This window comes from Arachis ipaensis, chromosome B7, assembly GCF_059453495.1.
Source record: "Arachis ipaensis isolate K30076 ecotype BB chromosome B7, ASM5945349v1, whole genome shotgun sequence".
Classification (NCBI taxonomy): Eukaryota; Viridiplantae; Streptophyta; class Magnoliopsida; order Fabales; family Fabaceae; genus Arachis; species Arachis ipaensis.
The window spans coordinates 58,253,483-58,274,843 of record NC_142442.1 but is presented as its reverse complement, the minus strand read 5'-3'; the positions used below and the strand labels follow the sequence as shown (position 1 = coordinate 58,274,843).

The 21,361-nt window shown below is 38.6% G+C and overlaps 1 non-coding gene across 1 annotated transcript; it reads right to left on the bottom strand.

Annotated features, from left to right (window-relative positions):
• Positions 1–3,726: 3,726 nt before the first annotated feature.
• Positions 3,727–3,830, bottom strand: LOC148552719 (small nucleolar RNA R71). Its single transcript, XR_015892602.1, has one exon. It is a non-coding gene; the product is annotated as a small nucleolar RNA R71 (small nucleolar RNA).
• Positions 3,831–21,361: the final 17,531 nt, after the last annotated feature.

The window sequence follows — 21,361 nt, the reverse complement described above, 5'->3', positions numbered from 1 at the left end:
TTTCTGGCGTTAAACGCCAGTTTGATGCTTCTTACTAGCGTTTAAACACCGGTAAGCTCTTCCTCCAGGGTGAGCTATTTTTAATGCTGTTTTTCATTTTGATTTTGATTTTTTAGTTGTTTTTGTGACTTCACATGATCATCAACCTAAAGAAAACATAAAATAGCAATGGAAAATAAATAGATATAGTTAAATAACATTAGGTTGCCTCCCAACAAGTACTTCTTTAATGTCAATAGCTTGACAGTGAGCTCTCATGGAGCCTTACAGATATTCAGAGCATTATTGGGACCTCCCAACACCAAACTTAGAGTTTGAATATGGGGGTTCAACACCAAACTTAGAGTTTAGTTGTGGCCTCCCAACACCAAACTTAGAGTTTGACTGTGGGGGCTTTGGTTGACTCTGCAGTGAGAGAAGTTTTTCATGCTTCCTCTCCATGGTTACAGAAGGAGATCCTTGAGTTTTAAACACAAGGTTGTCCTCATTTAGTTGAAGGATGATGCCAAGGCATCATAGGCTAGTTTCACTAGCATTTTTCTGTTAGTTTTAGTTGTTTTATGCATTTTCTTGAGCTTAAAGTAACCAAAAATGGTTAAATGAAGAACAAAGTAATGAACCATCCAAACAATATGATTTTGATGCAAATTCCATGAGTTTTAGTTCTATTACTTAAATACTATGAATGAAAGATTTCTCATGAAATTTTGCAAGACTTTGATGCAATTGTTTGGATGATTTCAGGGAAGAAGAGGCTAAGCAAGGAAGCAACAAAATCAATAAAGGAAGCTTGAATATCACATGTGGAGTTTAAGTTCCAGTTTAAGCCTAAACTGGAGCTTAAACGCCAAAATCATGAAGGATAAGAAATGCTGGGATTGAAGTTTAACCTCCAGTTTGACCTCAAACTGGAGGTTAAACGCCAGAATGAAAAGCCTCACTTAAGGAGCATTCCACGTTTAACCTCCAGTTTGACCTCAAACTGGAGGTTAAACGCCAGAATGAGTATGCCACCCAGGGAGGAGTTCCACGTTTAACCTCCAGTTTGACCTCAAACTGGAGGTTAAACGCCAGAACCAGGAAGAGTACCAGGGAGCCATTCCACGTTTAAGCTCCAGTTTGACTCAAACTGGAGCTTAAACGTGTTCGATAGCTTTTCTACTCCAGGGTTGCTCTCTCCATCTCCACGTTTAACCTCCAGTTTGACCCCAAACTGGAGGTTAAACGTGTTCGACACCTCCAGGGCCACCATTCCAAGCTTCCACGTTTAACCTCCAGTATGCCTCCACCCTTTTCCACGTTTAACCTCCAGTTTGACCTCAAACTGGAGGTTAAACGTGTTCGACCTCCAGGGCTGCCCTTCCTATCTCCACGTTTAAGCTTCAGTTTAACCTTAAACTGAAGCTTAAACGTGTTCGACTACATGACTCTCCAGGGCTACCTTCTTCCATTTCCATGTTTAAGCTTCAGTTTAACCTTAACTGAAGCTTAAACGTGCTTCTACAAAAGGCCTCACTGGAAGTGTCTGGCGTTTAAGCTGCAGTTTGAGCTTAAACTACAACTTAAACGCCACGCTTGAAAAAGGTTTCTGGGCCAAAAATATTGTGATTTAAGTTAGTCTTTGAGCACAAATATTAACTTAAACTTACTTTGGTATGAAACCCAATTGAATATCATGGTTTATGGGATTGGGCCTGAAGGATTGATGAGTTTGAAATCTCAATTTATTGAGTCATGTGTCATTATTTGATTATCACTAAGTTGGCTCAATAAATGTTACAGGATTTGGATCAACAACCTCATCAAGATTATGGATCATAAACCCAAGGCAAAAGGAAAGCAAGGAAAGGCCTCAAAGCCCAAGAAGCACAACTGAAGCTCAATATAGAAAGTGTATAAATAGGATAGAAGTTAAGTTAGAGGGGACTTTTACTTTCACTTTTAGCTAGTTTTCCTTTTCTTTGTAATTGAATTCAGAGCTATGATTCACTAAACCCCCTTTCATTGGGTTAGGGAGCTCTATTGTAATTCAATGAATCAATAATAGTTTATCTTCTTCTTCAATCTTTTCTCTTGAATTTTGTTAGAAAGCTTCTCGATCTAATTCCATTGAGTAGTTGTCTTGGGAAAGAAACTACTCATACTTGGAATCCTTCGGAGCCTTGGGAAAGGAATGGAGGATTCATGCTAGAGAAGCTTTCTCACAGTGGATTGGATTGGGGTTTGGATGGATATTGTGACATGTAATCCTACCAAATTGTGGTTCATGAAATTGTGTGGTATAATCAGTGATCAAGCATCATCTCTTCTTATGAACATTTAAACCAAGGGATTGGGAATTTGTTTGTTTTTAGAGAGCATTGGTGAGCCAAGGAATTGGGATCCAATCATATAAGATTGCCAAGCAAAATTCAATGAATGCATTGGTTGAGGAAGAGATATACATGTTTTGATTCGGAGATTTCAATATCTCCTAAACCCAATGAATTCCCCATTTATGATTTCCACTTTCTCTTTACATTCTGCAATTCAATTCTTGCAATCATCCCCATTCCCTTTTAATTTCAGCAATTTACATTCTGCTCTTTAATTCATGCAATTTAAGATTCAGCCATTTAATTTTCTTGTCATTTACTTTTCCCGCCAATTTTACATTCCGCAATTCTCATCTCAAATCTTGATTCCGCTCAACTAGAACACACTTCTAATCCGAATTGCTCACTCAACCAATCCTTGTGGGATTCGACCTCACTCTATTGTGAGTTTTTACTTGACGACGATAACCGGTGCACTTGCCGGAAGGAATTTTGCCGATCGTGCAATTTCCTAAATCGTAGCATAACACGTTTATGCGCATCAAGTTTATGGCGCCGTTGCCGGGGATTGGTTTTCGATTGACAATTCTCAAATTGGAAGCTAACTAGATTGAGCAATTTTCTCTTGCTTTGTTAATTCTGTTCTAGATACTTGTTGAATTTTAATTTCTGCACTTGGTTACATGCTTTCCTTCTTTATGCCTTTAAATTCATGCAACTAACTCACTGACTCACTAACTGTTTGAATTAATTCCTCAATTGAGCTAACCATACTCTTCCATTAACCAAGAGTATTTCACTTGTTTGTGTTTGAGCTGGTTCTTGTATGACAGGTAGGAGAGGAGAGACATCAACTCCTCCATATACCGAACCAGAGAGGACCCTTCATAGACTTAGAAGGGAAGCAAGAGGGAAGAGAGTAGTGGGAGGAGAGAAATCTGAAGGAGAATCTGAGGACAATTTTGAGGAAGCTTTAGATCTCAACATGGATAGAGAAGTTCACAACCATGAGAGAGCTGATGGAAACGATGCCATCCCTGAGAGGAGGGTTCTTAGTTCATACATAAACCCAACCTCTGGGAATTGTGGTAGTAGCATCCAGAAACCACCCATTCAGGCCAACAATTTTGAGCTCAAGCCACAGCTAATATCACTGGTGGAAAATCATTGTTCCTTTGGAGGAAGTGCTAATGAAGACCCAAACCAACATCTCACAAAATTCCTGAGAATTTGTGACACTGTGAAGTCCAATGGAGTCCAGGAAGATGCCTATAAACTGCTTTTGTTCCCATTTTCACTTAGGGACAAAGCAGCTAAGTGGCTGGAATCATTCCCAAGGGGGAGTCTAACAACATGGGATGAGGTGGAAAGCAAGTTTCTGGCACGTTTCTACCCTCCACAAAAGGTCAATAGGCTTCGATCTGAGGTTCAGACTTTTAGACAACAAGATGGTGAAACTCTCTACGAGGCATGGGAGAGATTCAAGGACTTGACAAGGAAATGCCCACCAAACATGTTCCATGATTGGGTGCAACTGCACATCTTCTATGATGGGCTCTCTTATGAATCAAGGAAGGCTGTAGACCATTCATCAGGAGGTTCATTGAACAAGAAAAAGACTGTGGAAGAAGCCATTGAAGTGATCGAGACAGTGGCTGAGAATGAGTACTACTATGCATCAGAAAGGCACAACACTAAGGGAGTCATGGAGCTGAACCATGTTGATACAATTCTAGCCCAAAACAAGGTGTTTGCCAAGCAACTAGCAGAGCTTACCAGGCAAATAGAAACAAAGCAAGTGGCTGCAATACACACACAAGATCAAGAGGAAGTAGGCATTGAAGGAGGTGATTGGGATGAGGTTAACTATGTGGGAAACCAACAAAGGCAATCATATGATCCACACTCCAACACTTACAACCCAGGCTGGAGAAACCACCCAAACTTTGGGTGGGGAAACCAACAAACCCAACCACAAAACCACAAACCTTACAACCACAACCAACAAAACAATTCCACATACCAAAACTCCAACCAAAGATCATACCAAGCCACACAAAACACTTACCCCCAATCATCATATCATGGCCAAAATAATCAACATACCCAACCTAATCCGAACCAACAATTTCAAGATCAATTAAACCGGATAGAAGGACTGATGGCAACCATGAGTCAAGACATAGTTGAATTGAAGAGCTTCAGGGATGATGTGAGAACTACCTTAAGAAACCATGGTGAAAAAATCAAGAGGATGGAATCTCAAGTAGGAGAGCTATCTCAACAGGCACCCAAATCAACTGCAGTATTCCCTAGTGACACAGAAAAGAATCCTAAAGGGGAACAAAAGAGAGTAAGATGGGAAGAGTGCAAGGCCATCACCATATTGAAGGAAGTCTTAGAAGAAGAAGGAATCAGGTCCTCAGAGCAGGAACCAGAAATCTTGAAGGAAGATGTGGAAGAAGTTAAGCAGGAAGGTGGAACTGAGCAAGCCAAGGATCTGCAAAAAGGCATGATGGAAGTATACCAACCAAAAGCACCATTTCCTGAGAGGTTAGGAGGAGGTGAAAAAAGGAAAACCTATTCAAGGTTTCTAGAGACATTTAACTCTCTGCATGTCAATATTCCCTTTCTTGAGATTCTTCATCAAATGCCCACACACATCAAGTATTTAAAGGAATTGTTAAGCAAGAAAAGAGTTTTGAAAGGAGGACAAACGGTAACAATGAACAAAGAATGCAGTGCTCTCATCAAGAAGGACACACTCTCTAAGAAAACGGACCCAGGAAGTTTTCATATCCCTTGCATCATAGGGAAAACAAAAATTGACAGAGGATTCTGTGATCTAGGAGCTAGCATAAATGTGATGCCTCTAACTCTTATGAAGAGGCTACAACTGAATGAGGTGAGATCCACTGATGTAATCATACAACTGGCTGACAAAACTCAGAAGCAAGCTGAAGGGGTAGTTGAAAATGTGCTGGTGAAAGTGGGGGATTATTATTTCCCCACAGACTTTGTCATTGTGGACATGGAGGAAAGCTACTTACACCCTATCATTCTGGGCAGACCATTTCTAGCCACTACTAGAGCGCTCATAGATGTAGAACAAGGAGAGCTAATTCTGAGAATACATGAGGAACAGCTCATTTTCAAAGTCTTCAAACCTGCATCTGAGCCTGAACCAGAACCTGAAAAGCCTAAAGATGATAGTAGCCATCCGTGTTTGGAGGAAAGTAATCCAGCAGCTGAGACTCTAAAACAGTCATGGGAAGGCAAACAAGAGTTGCAAGAGTTAGAGCCACAAGAATCAGTGGACACAGATCAGAAGGATCCTCCTGACATTAAGGTCAATGAAGAAATCCTCAAGAGAAAGGGAAGAGTGATGGGGAGATTGCCAAGAGGATGGAGAAACAAGAAAATTCCCACTGAAGGTTTTTCTCCGGGAGATAACGTGATATCAAGTCATTATCTGCCAATCCCACCTGGCCTCAAAACCATTCCTTCCCAGCTCCCTCAAGTGTTCACAATCAGGAAAGTTCTTTCTATGGAACATTTAGAGGTCATGAATGAATCAAGTGGGGACGTTCTCATAGTGAGAGGAGAAGACGTCAAGCACTACAATCCACCCTAACAAGGGACAACCGTCAAGCTAGTGACGTTAAAGAAGCGCTTCATGGGAGGCAACCTTTTTTTTTTTTTTTTTTTTTTTTTTTTAGTATCCTTAATCTTTAGTGCTTTGCTTTACATCTAATAAAGCATGGTTTCTTATGCATGAACTTGAATCCTCAGGACAACTATTGATTAAGTGCACTAAACCTTGCATGCAAATTACAATTGGTCTCTAAGTTTGGTGTGCCTGATGGCACTCCCAAATCTTACTCAAATTGAATTCCATACCAAACATTAAGTTTGGTGTTCTTTTTGAACACAGTTTATGAAAAGCAAGAAGTTCCTCTGGATTTCAAAATTCATGACAAGTATACCATTCACATGTTTTAATACTTTAGTTTCAATTACTTAGGGTAGTCACTTTGTTTAGAATCAAAGAGCCAAGGTGACTATGATTTATTAGAATTATGCACACTCATTAAGGATAACTAATATGGATTTCATGTCATCAGGAGACTTAACCAAACACTAAGTTTTGTGTCCAAATAATAAGTGTGCATACATGTAGAAGTCACGGCTATAAGCTCATAAAGACAAGCATTGATTTACATGTGCAAATACTATTCATAATTCACATGGACCGAAAAATGATAGCAAATTTGTTTGTTTGTGCAGGTACAAAAGAAAAGAAAAAAATGGAGGAAAAAGACAAAGGGAGGTACGTGCTTGGTCAAAAAGAAAATTCACAAATCTTTGAAACTAACACATGGGAAAAGGAAGTTCTGCAAGAAAAGAAAGCTACATGTACAACCTAATGCATCCAGAATACTTCCAAGAAAATGAAAAGCCAATCGTCCTTATCTACAATTCATATATTTACCATCAAGCCACCCTTCACAAACCACCCTAGCCGTTCATTTTTCACTCATGGGCACTATAAAGAACCACTTGGGGAACGAGTCCCACACCACCAATTCTCCTTCATACACAATTTCCTTCATCATAGCATAACTATCTCTTGCCGAAAACAACCTCACCACACTTCCAACAACACTTCTTGCTTCACCTTGTCAACTTTAGCTTGTCACTTACCAAAAAAAAAAAAAAAAAAAAAAAAAAAAACCAATGGCAGCTTCGTCTAGCCACAAAAGAAGAAAAGACAAGCAGCCAATGGAGGAAAACAGGGAATTCGATGCATGGAGATACAGATCAGTGTTCCATGAGATTCAAGCCGAATGGATGAGACCTAAAACGGTACTAGCTGAGGTTCCCTTTGACCTTGAAAAGGATGAGTTCCCAGGTGTTTGGGAAAAGATCAAAAAGAGGAAGTGGGAGCTCCTAACTAAGCCAATCACTAGAATCAACATCAACTTGGTGAAAGAATTTTATGCAAATGCAGTAAGGGAGGATCAAACCAAGAACCCCACATACAAAAGCTATGTGAGAGGGGTGGAAGTTGACTTCAGTCCCAAAGCAATCATGAAAACTCTTGGCCTGAAAAACATACATTTCAGCCAAGCAAGTTATGAAGAAAGGATGATAGGAGAACCTGACTATACAACTATTGCTGAAGACCTTTGTGCCATCAGAGCTGAATGGGTGAGAAAAACAAGAGGGGCTCCAAGAGTCTTGAGAAGGGGAGACCTAACACCTGAAGCTAAAGGGTGGTATGCAATAGTTAGGAGATCCATCCTACCCACTGCAAACTCTTCAGAAATAGTCCCTAAAAGAGCCATCTTGCTACATTGCATTATGGTTGGAGGGGAGATCAAAGTTCATAAACTCATTGCTGAACAGATACAAGAGTTTAGTGAGAAAAGTGACCCTGAATCCTGGCTTCACTTCCCTAGCACTATCATTAGACTATGCATCGATGCCCAAGTACCACTTGAGGATGAAAGACCTAATTGGCTATATCCTGGACTGGCCATAACTGCACACAGAATGACTCTTGGCCCAACTCCTCCAAGACATACAAGAAGAAGAAATGAAGAAGGGCAACAAGTGGAAGCCGAGCAAGAAGCAGAACAAGAAAGACAGGAAGGAGAAGATAGAGAAGAAGAGCAAGAAGAGCAAGCAACTCCTGAAAGAAGACAACGAATTCCCAGAGACCCCATGGATATGAGCAGAATGCAGGAAATCATGGAAGGAATGTCTCAACAATACATGAGGTCTCAGGAGAGACAAGAAGACTTTCATCTAAAAATGATGGATATGCAAAGGAACTTTGAATCAAGATTCTTTGATCTGCAAAGGGAACAAAATTTACACTTACAGGAATCCTTCAGCCACATATGCCAACACCAAGATGCCAATGTCTTGGCAATCAAGGAAGCCACCACTTTACAAAATGCAAGATACTCAGTCCAAGCTGATTACAACATCAGTTCGCAAATCAAGCTTAACTACATAGGGGAACATCTACACAAGATGGACCCAGCATTCCCAGCTTATGATGAGTATTTCAAAGGGAGGAAAGAAGGAGAAATAAACAAGGCAATGATCCTTGAAAAAGGAGTGGAAGAAACGATGAAAAAGGCTGGATTTTGGAAAAAGCTCATAAGAAAAGACAAAGGAAGCACAAGTAGTCAAAAAGAGGCAGGAAGCAAGAAGAAGCAGGATCCCAAGAATTAAGAAGAACCAAGCAATAAATAAGAGGTGGTCTCGTTCCTTAATAATCAAATGATAATTGGTGAATTGTCTTTATGAACGTGTTTTCATCATAAGTCATTTAAGTGTTATGTAGAGTTTTTTTTTTATGAGTCGTTTTTTTTTTTAGTATGTGTGTTTGTTAATTGCTTTGAATAAAGTGAATGCCTAGATGTTTGGATATAACTTCACCTTCTTAAACAAGTGCGTGCCATGCTTGTTCTGTTTCCAAAAATAAAAGAAAAGTTTGAACAAAAGTAACTTGGCTAAATTAGTGACAAATCAAGTAGAATTAAGTGGTGGTATGCATGCTTGACTGTTTAGTCAGATCACTAAAATTAGAGTGTAGAACTATCATTTTTATGTAGAAAGTAAAAATTGTCTATGGATCTTGATGAATAAATGTCTTTGGCCATGAAAAAGAAAGAAAAAAAAAAGAAAAAGCCACGGAAAAAGGCAACCAAAAAGCAAAAAAAAATTGAGAAAATAAGCTAGGTACCAATGGTTTGAACTTCTGAGACAAATGCCTGTGGTGTTTATGTATTAAGGATATGCTTGGATGAATAGGTTCTGAGGAGTGTTTCAACACTTGGTAACTTGGGTTAACTAACCCGGGATTATCAACCAAAAGTCCATTATCAAGAGCAACCTAAATACAAAACATTTAGTCACACAAAGAGGTGCTGGGCACCAATGTCTCAAGAAGAAATGTGAACTAAAATGCCTAAAGTGGATATGTGTAAGTGCACTGATAAGAAAAAGAAAATGCCAAAGGCTTGTGCAACACATGACACTAAGCAAACAAGGAGCAAAAGAAGCTCTAAGAAAAAGAAAAGAAAAACAAAGAAGAGAAAAGTGCCAAAGACATAAGAATAACAAGAGGCCATAGCAATTTTTGATGGATGCAATGAAAAAGTGATAATCCTACCTGATAAGTATGAAAAAGTGATGCTGCAACTTTCTGCATAAAACCCTTCTGATGAACTTCAAATGCTTGCTAATATAGCCAATGTAATTGCTTTCTGTTTCATACTTTCTTCTCAAATAACTCAGGACTTGCTTAGGGACAAGCAAGTATTAAGTTTGGTGTTGTGATGCCAAGGTATCATAGGCTAGTTTCACTAGCATTTTTCTGTTAGTTTTAGTTGTTTTATGCATTTTCTTGAGCTTAAAGTAACCAAAAATGGTTAAATGAAGAACAAAGTAATGAACCATCCAAACAATATGATTTTGATGCAAATTCCATGAGTTTTAGTTCTATTACTTAAATACTATGAATGAAAGATTTCTCATGAAATTTTGCAAGACTTTGATGCAATTGTTTGGATGATTTCAGGGAAGAAGAGGCTAAGCAAGGAAGCAACAAAATCAATAAAGGAAGCTTGAATATCACATGTGGAGTTTAAGTTCCAGTTTAAGCCTAAACTGGAGCTTAAACGCCAAAATCATGAAGGATAAGAAATGCTGGGATTGAAGTTTAACCTCCAGTTTGACCTCAAACTGGAGGTTAAACGCCAGAACCAGGAAGAGTACCAGGGAGCCATTCCACGTTTAAGCTCCAGTTTGACTCAAACTGGAGCTTAAACGTGTTCGATAGCTTTTCTACTCCAGGGTTGCTCTCTCCATCTCCACGTTTAACCTCCAGTTTGACCCCAAACTGGAGGTTAAACGTGTTCGACACCTCCAGGGCCACCATTCCAAGCTTCCACGTTTAACCTCCAGTTTGACCTCAAACTGGAGGTTAAACGTGTTCGACCTCCAGTATGCCTCCACCCTTTTCCACGTTTAACCTCCAGTTTGACCTCAAACTGGAGGTTAAACGTGTTCGACCTCCAGGGCTGCCCTTCCTATCTCCACGTTTAAGCTTCAGTTTAACCTTAAACTGAAGCTTAAACGTGTTCGACTACATGACTCTCCAGGGCTACCTTCTTCCATTTCCACGTTTAAGCTTCAGTTTAACCTTAACTGAAGCTTAAACGTGCTTCTACAAAAGGCCTCACTGGAAGTGTCTGGCGTTTAAGCTGCAGTTTGAGCTTAAACTACAACTTAAACGCCACGCTTGAAAAAGGTTTCTGGGCCAAAAATATTGTGATTTAAGTTAGTCTTTGAGCACAAATATTAACTTAAACTTACTTTGGTATGAAACCCAATTGAATATCATGGTTTATGGGATTGGGCCTGAAGGATTGATGAGTTTGAAATCTCAATTTATTGAGTCATGTGTCATTATTTGATTATCACTAAGTTGGCTCAATAAATGTTACAGGATTTGGATCAACAACCTCATCAAGATTATGGATCATAAACCCAAGGCAAAAGGAAAGCAAGGAAAGGCCTCAAAGCCCAAGAAGCACAACTGAAGCTCAATATAGAAAGTGTATAAATAGGATAGAAGTTAAGTTAGAGGGGACTTTTACTTTCACTTTTAGCTAGTTTTCCTTTTCTTTGTAATTGAATTCAGAGCTATGATTCACTAAACCCCCTTTCATTGGGTTAGGGAGCTCTATTGTAATTCAATGAATCAATAATAGTTTATCTTCTTCTTCAATCTTTTCTCTTGAATTTTGTTAGAAAGCTTCTCGATCTAATTCCATTGAGTAGTTGTCTTGGGAAATAAACTACTCATACTTGGAATCCTTCGGAGCCTTGGGAAAGGAATGGAGGATTCATGCTAGAGAAGCTTTCTCACAGTGGATTGGATTGGGGTTTGGATGGATATTGTGACATGTAATCCTACCAAATTGTGGTTCATGAAATTGTGTGGTATAATCAGTGATCAAGCATCATCTCTTCTTATGAACATTTAAACCAAGGGATTGGGAATTTGTTTGTTTTTAGAGAGCATTGGTGAGCCAAGGAATTGGGATCCAATCATATAAGATTGCCAAGCAAAATTCAATGAATGCATTGGTTGAGGAAGAGATATACATGTTTTGATTCGGAGATTTCAATATCTCCTAAACCCAATGAATTCCCCATTTCTGATTTCCACTTTCTCTTTACATTCTGCAATTCAATTCTTGCAATCATCCCCATTCCCTTTTAATTTCAGCAATTTACATTCTGCTCTTTAATTCATGCAATTTAAGATTCAGCCATTTAATTTTCTTGTCATTTACTTTTCCCGCCAATTTTACATTCCGCAATTCTCATCTCAAATCTTGATTCCGCTCAACTAGAACACACTTCTAATCCGAATTGCTCACTCAACCAATACTTGTGGGATTCGACCTCACTCTATTGTGAGTTTTTACTTGACGACGATAACCGGTGCACTTGCCGGAAGGAATTTTGCCGATCGTGCAATTTCCTAAATCGTAGCATAACACGTTTATGCGCATCAAAGGACCAACTCTCCTCTGTCCACATCAATCACAGCTTTTGCTGTGGCTAGGAAGGGTCTTCCAAGGATGATGGATTCATCTTCATCCTTCCCAGTGTCTAGGATTATGAAATCAGCAGGGATGTAAAGGCCTTCAACCTTTACTAACAAGTCCTCTACTAATCCATAAGCCTATTTTATTGATTTGTCTGCCATCTCTAGTGAGATTCTTGCAGCTTGTACCTCATAGATTCCCAGTTTCTCTATTACAGAGAGTGGCATGAGGTTTATCCCTGACCCAAGGTCACACAGAGCCTTCTCAAAGGTCATGGTGCTTATGGTACAAGGTATGAAGAACTTTCTGGGATCCGGTTTCTTCTGAGGCAATGTCTGCCTTATCAATGCACTCAGTTCATTGGTGAACAAGGGGGGTTCATCCTCCCAAGTATCATTATCAAATAAACTAGCATTCAACTTCATGATGGCTCCTAGATACTTAGCAACCTGCTCTTCACTGATGTCTTCATCCTCTTCAGAGGAAGAATAGTCATCAGAGCTCATGAATGGTAAAAAGAGGTTCAATGGAATCTCTATGGTCTCTAGATGAGCCTCAGATTCCTTTGGTTCCTCAAAGGAAAACTCCTTATAGGTCAATAGATGTCCCAGGAGGTCTTCCTCACTAGGATTCACGTCCTTCTCCTCCTCTCTGGGTTCGGCCACACCAAGTAAGGTAATGGCCTTGCACTCTCTTTTTGGATTCTCTTCTGTATTGCTTGGGAGAATACTAGGAGGAGTTTCAGTGACCCTTTTACTCAGCTGGTCCACTTGTGCCTCCAGATTTCTAATGGAAGACCTTGTTTCATTCATGAAACTTAGAGTGGCTTTAGATAGGTCAGATACTATATTTGCTAAGCTAGATGGACTCTACTCAGAATTCTCTGTCTGTTGCTGAGATGATGATGGAAAAGGCTTGCTATTGCTAAACCTGTTTCTTCCACCATTATTAAAGCCTTGTTGAGGCTTTTGTTGATCCTTCCATGAGAAATTTGGATGATTTCTCCATGAGGGATTATAGGTATTTCCATAGGGTTCTACCATGTAATTCACCTCTGCTATTGCAGGGTTCTCAGGATCATAAGCTTCTTGTTCAGAAGATGCCTCTTGAGTACTGTTGGATGCAGCTTGCAATCCATTCAGACTCTGAGAAATCATATTGACTTGTTGAGTCAATATTTTATTCTGAGTCAATATGGCATTCAGAGTATCAATTTCAAGAACTCCCTTCCTCTGAGGCGTCCCATTACTCACAGGATTCCTTTCAGAAGTGTACATGAACTGGTCCAATTAAATAAAATAAAATAAAAATATTTTTGTTTTTAATTTAAAATTAAAGTTAAAATTAAAAAATTTTAAGAAGAAAAATAAAATAAAATAAAATTAAAATTTAAAACAATTAGTTAATTAAAAAGGAATTTTGAAAAAGAGGTTAGTGATTTTCGAAAATTAGAGAGAGAAATTTAGTTAGGTGGTTTTGAAAAAGATAAGAATCAAACAAAAAGATAAGATTAATTGAAAAAGATTTGAAAATCAATTTTGAAAAGATAAAAAGTTAGGTAAGAAGTTAGAAAAGATTTTGAAATTGATTTTGAAAAAGATGTGATTGAAATTTATTTTAAAAAAAGATTTGAAAAAGAAATTTAAAAAGATTTGATTTTGGAAATTAAAGTTGATTACTTGCCTAACAAGAAACAAAAGATATGAATTTAAAATTTAAAGATTGAATCTTTCTTAATAGGCAAGTAACAAACTTTAAAATTTTTGAATCAATCACATTGATTGTTAGTAAAGATTTTGAAATTAGGAAACAAAATAAGTAAAAGATTTTTGAAAATCAATTTGAAATTTTTGAAAATATGAAATAAAAAATGAACAAGATTTGATTTTTGAAAAAGATTTGAAAAATATAGAGTTTTTAAATTGAAAATTTGATTTGACTCATAAGAAACAACTAGATTTTAAAAATTTTTGAAAAAGTCAACTCAAATATTCGAATTTTATGAGAAGAACACCAAGAACACCAAGAACACCAAGAAATTATTTTTGAAAATTTTTAAGAAAAGAAAAACATGCAAGACACCAAACTTAGAAATTTTCAAACTTTAGACACTAACAAATTGAAAATGCATATGAAAAAGAAGAAAAGACACAAAACATAAAAATACAAAGATCAAACAAAGCAAATCATCAGGAACAACTTGAAGATTATGAAGAACACCATGCATGAGTTTCGAAAATTAAAGAACAATTAAAAAGATGCAATTGATACCAAACTTAAAAATTGACACAAGACTTAAACAAGAAACACAAAATTATTTTTGGTTTTATGGTTTTAAAAATTTTTTGAATTTTTTTTCGAAAATTAATTGCAAAAAGAAAAATAAGGATTTCAAAATTTTTAATGAGAATTCCAGGAATTATGTAATGTCAGTCTAAAGCTCCGGTCCAGAAATTAGACATGGCTTACTAGCCAGCCAAGCTTTCAGTGAAAGCTCCGATCCAAAACACTAGACATGGTCAATGGCCAGCCAAGCTTCAGCAGATACAAATCAGGCATATAACAGCTGATTAGATGAGAGTCCAAGGGCTCTTGCCATGATAAGTGGAGGCCTCAGTCCAAAAATTTAGACATGGCTTGACAGCCAGCCAGGCTTCAACAGATCATGAAGAAACTCTAGAATTCCTTCTTAAAAAATTTTGAAGAACAGAGAATAATTTATTTATTTTATAAAAATATTATATTTTTTTTTTTGAAAATTTTTCGAAAAAAAATAAAAATAATAAAAATAAAAATCTTAAAATTAAAATAAAATTACCTAATCTGGGCAACAAGATGAACCGTCAGTTGTCTAAACTCGAACAATCCCCGGCAACGGCGCCAAAAACTTGGTGCACGAAATCGTGATCGTTCATTCCTTGGTAACGGCGCTAAAAACTTAATACGCACGTTCATAATCTTAATTCTTTGTCACAACTTTGCACAACTAACCAGCAAGTGCACTGGGTCGTCTAAGTAATAAACCTTACGTGACTAAGGGTCGATCCCACGGAGATTGTCGGCTTGAAGCAAGCTATGGTCACCTTGTAAATCTCAGTCAGGCAGATTCAAATGGTTATAGAGTTTTAATAATTAAAAGATAAATAAAACATAAACTAAAGATAGAGATACTTATGTAATTCATTGGTGAGAATTTCAGATAAGCGTATAGAGATGCTTAGTTCCTTCTGAATCTCCGCTTTCCTACTGCTTTCATCCAATCATTCATACTCTTTTCCATGGCAAGCTGTATGTTGGGCATCACCGTTGTCAATGGCTACATCCCGTCCTCTCAATGAAAATGGTCCAAAATGCGCTGTCACCGCACGGCTAATCATCTGTCGGTTCTCGATCATGCTGGAATAGGATTTAGTAATCCTTTTGCATCTGTCACTACGCCCAGCACTCGCGAGTTTGAAGCTTGTCACAGCCATCCCTTCCCAGATCCTACTCGGAATACCATAGACAAGGTTTAGACTTTCCGGATCTCAAGAATGGCCGCCAATAATTCTAGCCTATACCACGAAGACTCTGATCATAGATCAGAAGGCTAAGAGATATACATTCAAGCTTGTTTACATGTAGAACGGAAGTGTTTATCAGGCACGTGTTCATAAGTGAGAATGATGATAAGCGTCACATAATCATCACATTCATCATGTTCTTGTGTGCGAATAAATATCTTAGAGAAGAAATAGGGTTAAATTGAATAGAAAAACAATAGTACTTTACATTAATTCATGAGGAACTGCAGAGCTCCACACCTTAATCTATGGTGTGTAGAAACTCTACCGTTGAAAATACATAAGTGATGAAGGTCCAGGCATGGCCGAATGGCCAGCCCCCTAAACGTGATCAAAGGATCAAAAGATAATCCAAAGATTCTTCCAAATACACTAGTAAAAAGTCCTATTTATACTAAACTATTTACTAGGGTTTACAAAGATAAGTAAATGATGCAGAAATCCACTTTCGGGCCCACTTGGTGTGTGCTTGGGCTGAGCATTGAAGCTTTCACGTGTAGAGGTCTTCCTTGGAGTTAAACGCCAGTTTGTAACCTGTTTCTGGCATTTAACTCTGCTTTACAACCTGTTTTTGGCATTTAACTACAGAATAGGGCAGAGAGCTGGCGTTGAACGCCAGTTTGTGTCGTCTAAACTGGGGCAAAGTATGGACTATTATATATTGCTGGAAATTCCTGGATGTCTTCTTTCCAACGCAATTGAGAGCGCACCATTTGGACTACTGTAGCTCCAGAAAATCCACTTTGAGTGCAGGGAGGTCAGAATCCAACAGTATCTGCAGTCCTTCTTCAGCCTCTGAATCTGATTTTTGCTCAAGTCCCTCAATTTCAGCCAGAAAATACCTGAAATCACAAAAAAACACACAAACTCATAGTAAAGTCCAGAAATGTGATTTTTAATTAAAAACTAATAAAAATATATTAAAAACTAACTAAATCATACTAAAAATTATGTAAAAACAATGCCAAAAAGCGTATAAATTATCCGCTCATCACTAAGAGAATGCATTTTCCCAAAATCGAGCAACCTAAGTAATAAATGAATGAATGAACAAACAATGAAAGTAAACATAGGACTTAGGTGTATTCTATCTGTGAATTGAGTTCAAAGAGATTGATTAGTGCCATTGTGCCTTGAAAATTGGAAGAGTTTGGAAAAATTGGCACACAAGGCAATAATCAACTTGGCAACTTAAAGCACCTGCTTATTCATAGAATAATGCAGCAAAATGGTCATATAGCTAATCCCTGTTCCCAAAAGTAATGTCAATCGGAATCAGATTCATTGCTCAAAAATATTTTTCAAGGAACAAGTGATTGGACATGATCATTTATGTTCAGGAGCACATGAATAAGCAGTTGGTCAATTCACAGAACACACATTACATGTACTACTGCAAAGAAGGCACCAAACAAAATTCCAAATGCAATTTAAAAGTTAATTTGGTCATGAAGCAAAAGGGCAGGGCAGTTAGTACACGAAGCATTAAATCAGCAGGCTATGCACTTTAAAGGTACCAAAATAGAATGGTTAAAGCTGTAGAATCTCAATCCAAGTTGGTTTCAAAAGCAAAACCAGCGATGGGGTGCATAGCTGGCTGGTTGATTGTCAAAGAATGATATGCATAGCAAAATGGACATCAAATCAAACAGTCACAAAGCAAAATGAAGTTCAGGTTGATGTTTCAGCAAAATAACTTCGCAAAGCGCATAACTAAATCATCTCATGCAAGAAATATTTAGCAAAAAGTTGCACAATTGGAAATTATCAATCCAAATGGAAGAAAATTCAAAACCTATGTTGATCAGACATAGAGGTTAGATCAAAAATTCTATTTAAGCAATTTAACAAGTATAACATGTGTAGAATGCAAAGGCAGTAACCAAAGTTTAATATGTATTTCATCATTCAAAGTGCAGACAAAAACAACAACATTCAGTCTCAGACACAGCAATCATCATCCAGCCCAGGAAACAATTCAAAATACTCAGCCAGCATCAATATCCAAATTCAATCCAGAAAACTGTAAATCATCTAACCTAAAAACCACCTAGGAACTACGGCAGAATTAAAAATCAGAACTAAAAAAAGCAGTAAAAAAAATGCAGCAGGAAAGAAATGGAACAGGGCCGAAAATGAAACCTGGAAGCAGATAGAGAAGGAAGGATGAAGGAAGGTTGGGCGAGGTATAGAGGGGCGCAGTGGCACAAGAAACTGCCGCTGCTGGGTGCTGCTCGCCAAACGGAGAGGCGTGGCCTAGGGCAACGCTGGCGCGGTGGCAGAGAAGCACGAAACAGGGACAGGGGGAGAGAAATGTAGGGCGAGAGAGAAGGGAAAGGAAGAGAGAGATGGAGGGAGGAAGAGTGAAGGCAGCGGTAGTGTGGTCACCGGCGGTGGTTGGTCGCGGAGTGGAGGGACGAAGGGGCTGAGAGGGAGCGGTTGTGTGTTCAGGGAAAGAGAAGAAGGGGAAAGGTTTTGGGGGGAAGTTGTGGTAACGTAGGGAAATGAAGCGGGAGCCTTGGTCTTTTCGAATTAACATTTGAAAAGTGACCTATGCGAACGCACAAGGTTGTGTGCGGACGCACACAGGGAAAAAGAAGGGGTGTGCGTGCACACAGAGTCGTGCGAGCGCTGTGAACAGGAGGTGAAATACACTCTGTGCTGGCATATAAAAGGCGTGCAGACGCACAGAAGAGGGAAAATGTTTGGGTGCATACGTACAGCTTGTGCATGCGCTGCGACCAGGGGGTGTTGTTCAAGTTGTGTAGGCGCACAGAAGGTGTGCGCTCGCACAAGGGATTCTTTTTTTTTTAGATAGAAGGGGCATGTGCGGCCGCATGCATGGTGTGTGGCCGCTCGCATGGTATGCGGACGTATAAAAGGGAAAGGAAGGAGGTGTGCACATGCACAAGGCGTGTGTGTGCTGTGAACAGAGAGGGTTCTTGGGGGCATGCGTGCGCATACTGAGGTGCAAACGCACAGGTATGGAAAATAGGGGCACTGTGCGCTCGCACAGGTCTGTGCAGACGCACAGGTCTCTATTCCTGCAACAAAAAATTTGGCTCTAAGGCATCAAAATTGACAAACCATATAGGTTTTCAAGTCCTAAAATATCACAAAACTCCCAAAAACACCTTATTTTACCAAAATTGCACAACAAACATTAAATATAAAACCAACCAACCAAGCAAACTAACCAATTATTCATGAAACAAAAGCTAAAAGAGAGAAGGTTAGAAGGATATTACCATGGTGGGGTATCTCCCACCTAGCACTTTGGTTTATAGTCCTAAGTTGGACTTGGTGAGGAGATCCTTGTTAGGGCGGCTTATGCTTCCACTCCTCCTTGAATCTCCAACCAAGTTTGCTATTGATTTGACCTCCGGGATCCCAATTAAGTTGCATCAAACTTATAAGAGACTTCAAGCTAGCAACTAGGATCCTCAAGTATTGATTCTTAAAATTAATGCCCGGATCCCATACTTGAGTTCCTCTATCGCCATTGACAAGGTTGTGCACTCCCCGGAATCTATTAAATTGACTCATGCACCAAAATTGAGCTTCAAATGTTGAGTTGGCTCCTTTGATGAACTTCCCATTTCTTAGCCAATCAACATTCTTCTTTTCACCATCCACTACTCCAAAGAAGGTTCGAAGTTGACCATCCGTTTCTAAAACGGCATATTGATGTGGGCCTAGAAAGCTTGTTAGAGAATTCTTCACCTACTCAATTTGCTCTTGCACAACTATCTTCACTTCTTAGCAAACAGAATCTTCCACAATCTTTTTTGAATCTTCTTCATCATCACTCAAGTCAAAGATTAGAGGTTGTGTGAAGTCCACATCAACATCTCCTTCCAAATCTAATGATAAAGGTTCATGAAGGTCATAGAAGGAATCACCTAAGTTGGACAAAAAATCTTGAATGATGGAATCCTCTTGATCAATTCATATCCATTCTTCATTCATCTCCTCTTGCACTTTATGTTGTGACTTGACATTTTCTATTTGATTTTGCAACTCTTCTTGCACTCCACACTTTTCACTTGGTCCCACACATTCATCCACTAGAGTTTCTTGCTTGTGGCATAAACGCAATGAAGCTAAATGACCCAAAGCCTTGGCTAAGGTAGACATGACTTGCTCTTGCTTCTTTCGAAACTCTTGTTGTTCTTGAATGAGCATGAAAAGTACTTCTTGTGTGGCTTGATCCATGTATGAAGATGAAGATTGAGGTGATGAAGGTAGACAATCAAACTCATATGGGTAAGGGTTTTATATGTAGTGAGGTGATGGTGTATAAGGTTAGTGACCATATAGGTAAGTGTTTGGGTTCCATTGGGGTGTATTGTGGTAGTGGTGTGAAAAAGTCATTAAGAAAATATAAACAAAAATCTACTAACAAAAACAAACAAACAACCAAAAGGAGCTATTTACACTATTAACATATTCACAACAACCAAAAGATATAACACCATTTGCAATCCCCGGCAACGACGCCAAATTTGATAGGCGAACATTTCCGTCAACTAGGAATTTAATCTCAAAATAAGGTTGGCGTTGTAATTATAGTTCCTAGCCAACGAGTAATGCTCAAATCAAATAATTCAATTTAAATCAAAACAAAATACAAGCCAAGAGTACTTAAATCTCGGGTCGTTCTCCCTAGGAATGCAAATGAAATGTTACTTCTTTCAGTTGTGAAGAGGGCAAAAAGGGTTTTGTAATCAAAGAACAAAAGATTAAAAGAACTAAGAAAAGATCAAAATTGTAATTAATTCAAATAAAGGTAAATAAGATCAAGACTAGTGAAAATTCAAATAAAGAGCCTTGACTTGGGATTGAGGCTCGAAGGAATCCTATCATTGCCATAACCATAACTATGGTAATTATCATGAGTCAATCTCGCCTAGTCAACCCCAACCATCGAGGAGTAAGTCAAGCAAGCATAATTGACCTTAATCCATAAGTCCTAACCAACTTACCAAACTAGTTGATAAAAGGCTAGCGTCAATGGAAACAAGAGCCAACTAACTACCCAAGAATCACCAATAAATGTCGGACATTATGACTCTAGTATCTTAGGAACTCAAACCACAAGCCAAGGTGGGAAAATCTACTCAAAATCTAGAGTTGGCATTTTCACAAACACCTTGTGTGCATAAAAGTAAAACATGGAGAATTTCAAAGTAAAATGTAAAACTATAACCAACTACCAACAAAACCAAACATAAACAAGCAATCAAACATAAAGGAAGCATGAAATGTAAAATTCATTAATCAAAACTTCAAAAAACACAAAATTGCAATATGAACAAAGTAACTTGAACCAAAGGAGATTGAAAGTAAAAATGCTTGAATTAAAGAGGAAATTGAGAGTACTTACGATTGAAGAAGTAATATCAAAATCAAAGCTTGCTATAAAAGGCTACAATGGAAATTGATAAACCCTAGAAGAGCTATCTACTCTACACTACTCCTACTCCTAATTACTATGAAAACTATGTAAAAATTGCTCTAATGATCCCCCTTTGATGCACAGACGTGTGCGTCTGCACACGCGGCTGAAAATTGACCTGTGCATATGCATAGGTGCGTGCGTACGCACCCATGGAAATTTCTGCTTGTGCGTGCGCACGTAGGGCTGTGCGCACGCACGCAGGGCTGTGTGCACGCACACTTCGCTGTGTGTGCTTTTCCTTGTTTTCTTCATGTTTTCTCCCTTGTACATGCTTTCTTCCACCTTTGGCTATCCATTCTTGACTCCAAGGCCTGAAATCACTCACAAACTATATCTAGGCATCGAATGGGACAAAGGTGGGATTAAATTGCTCTATTAAAGCAC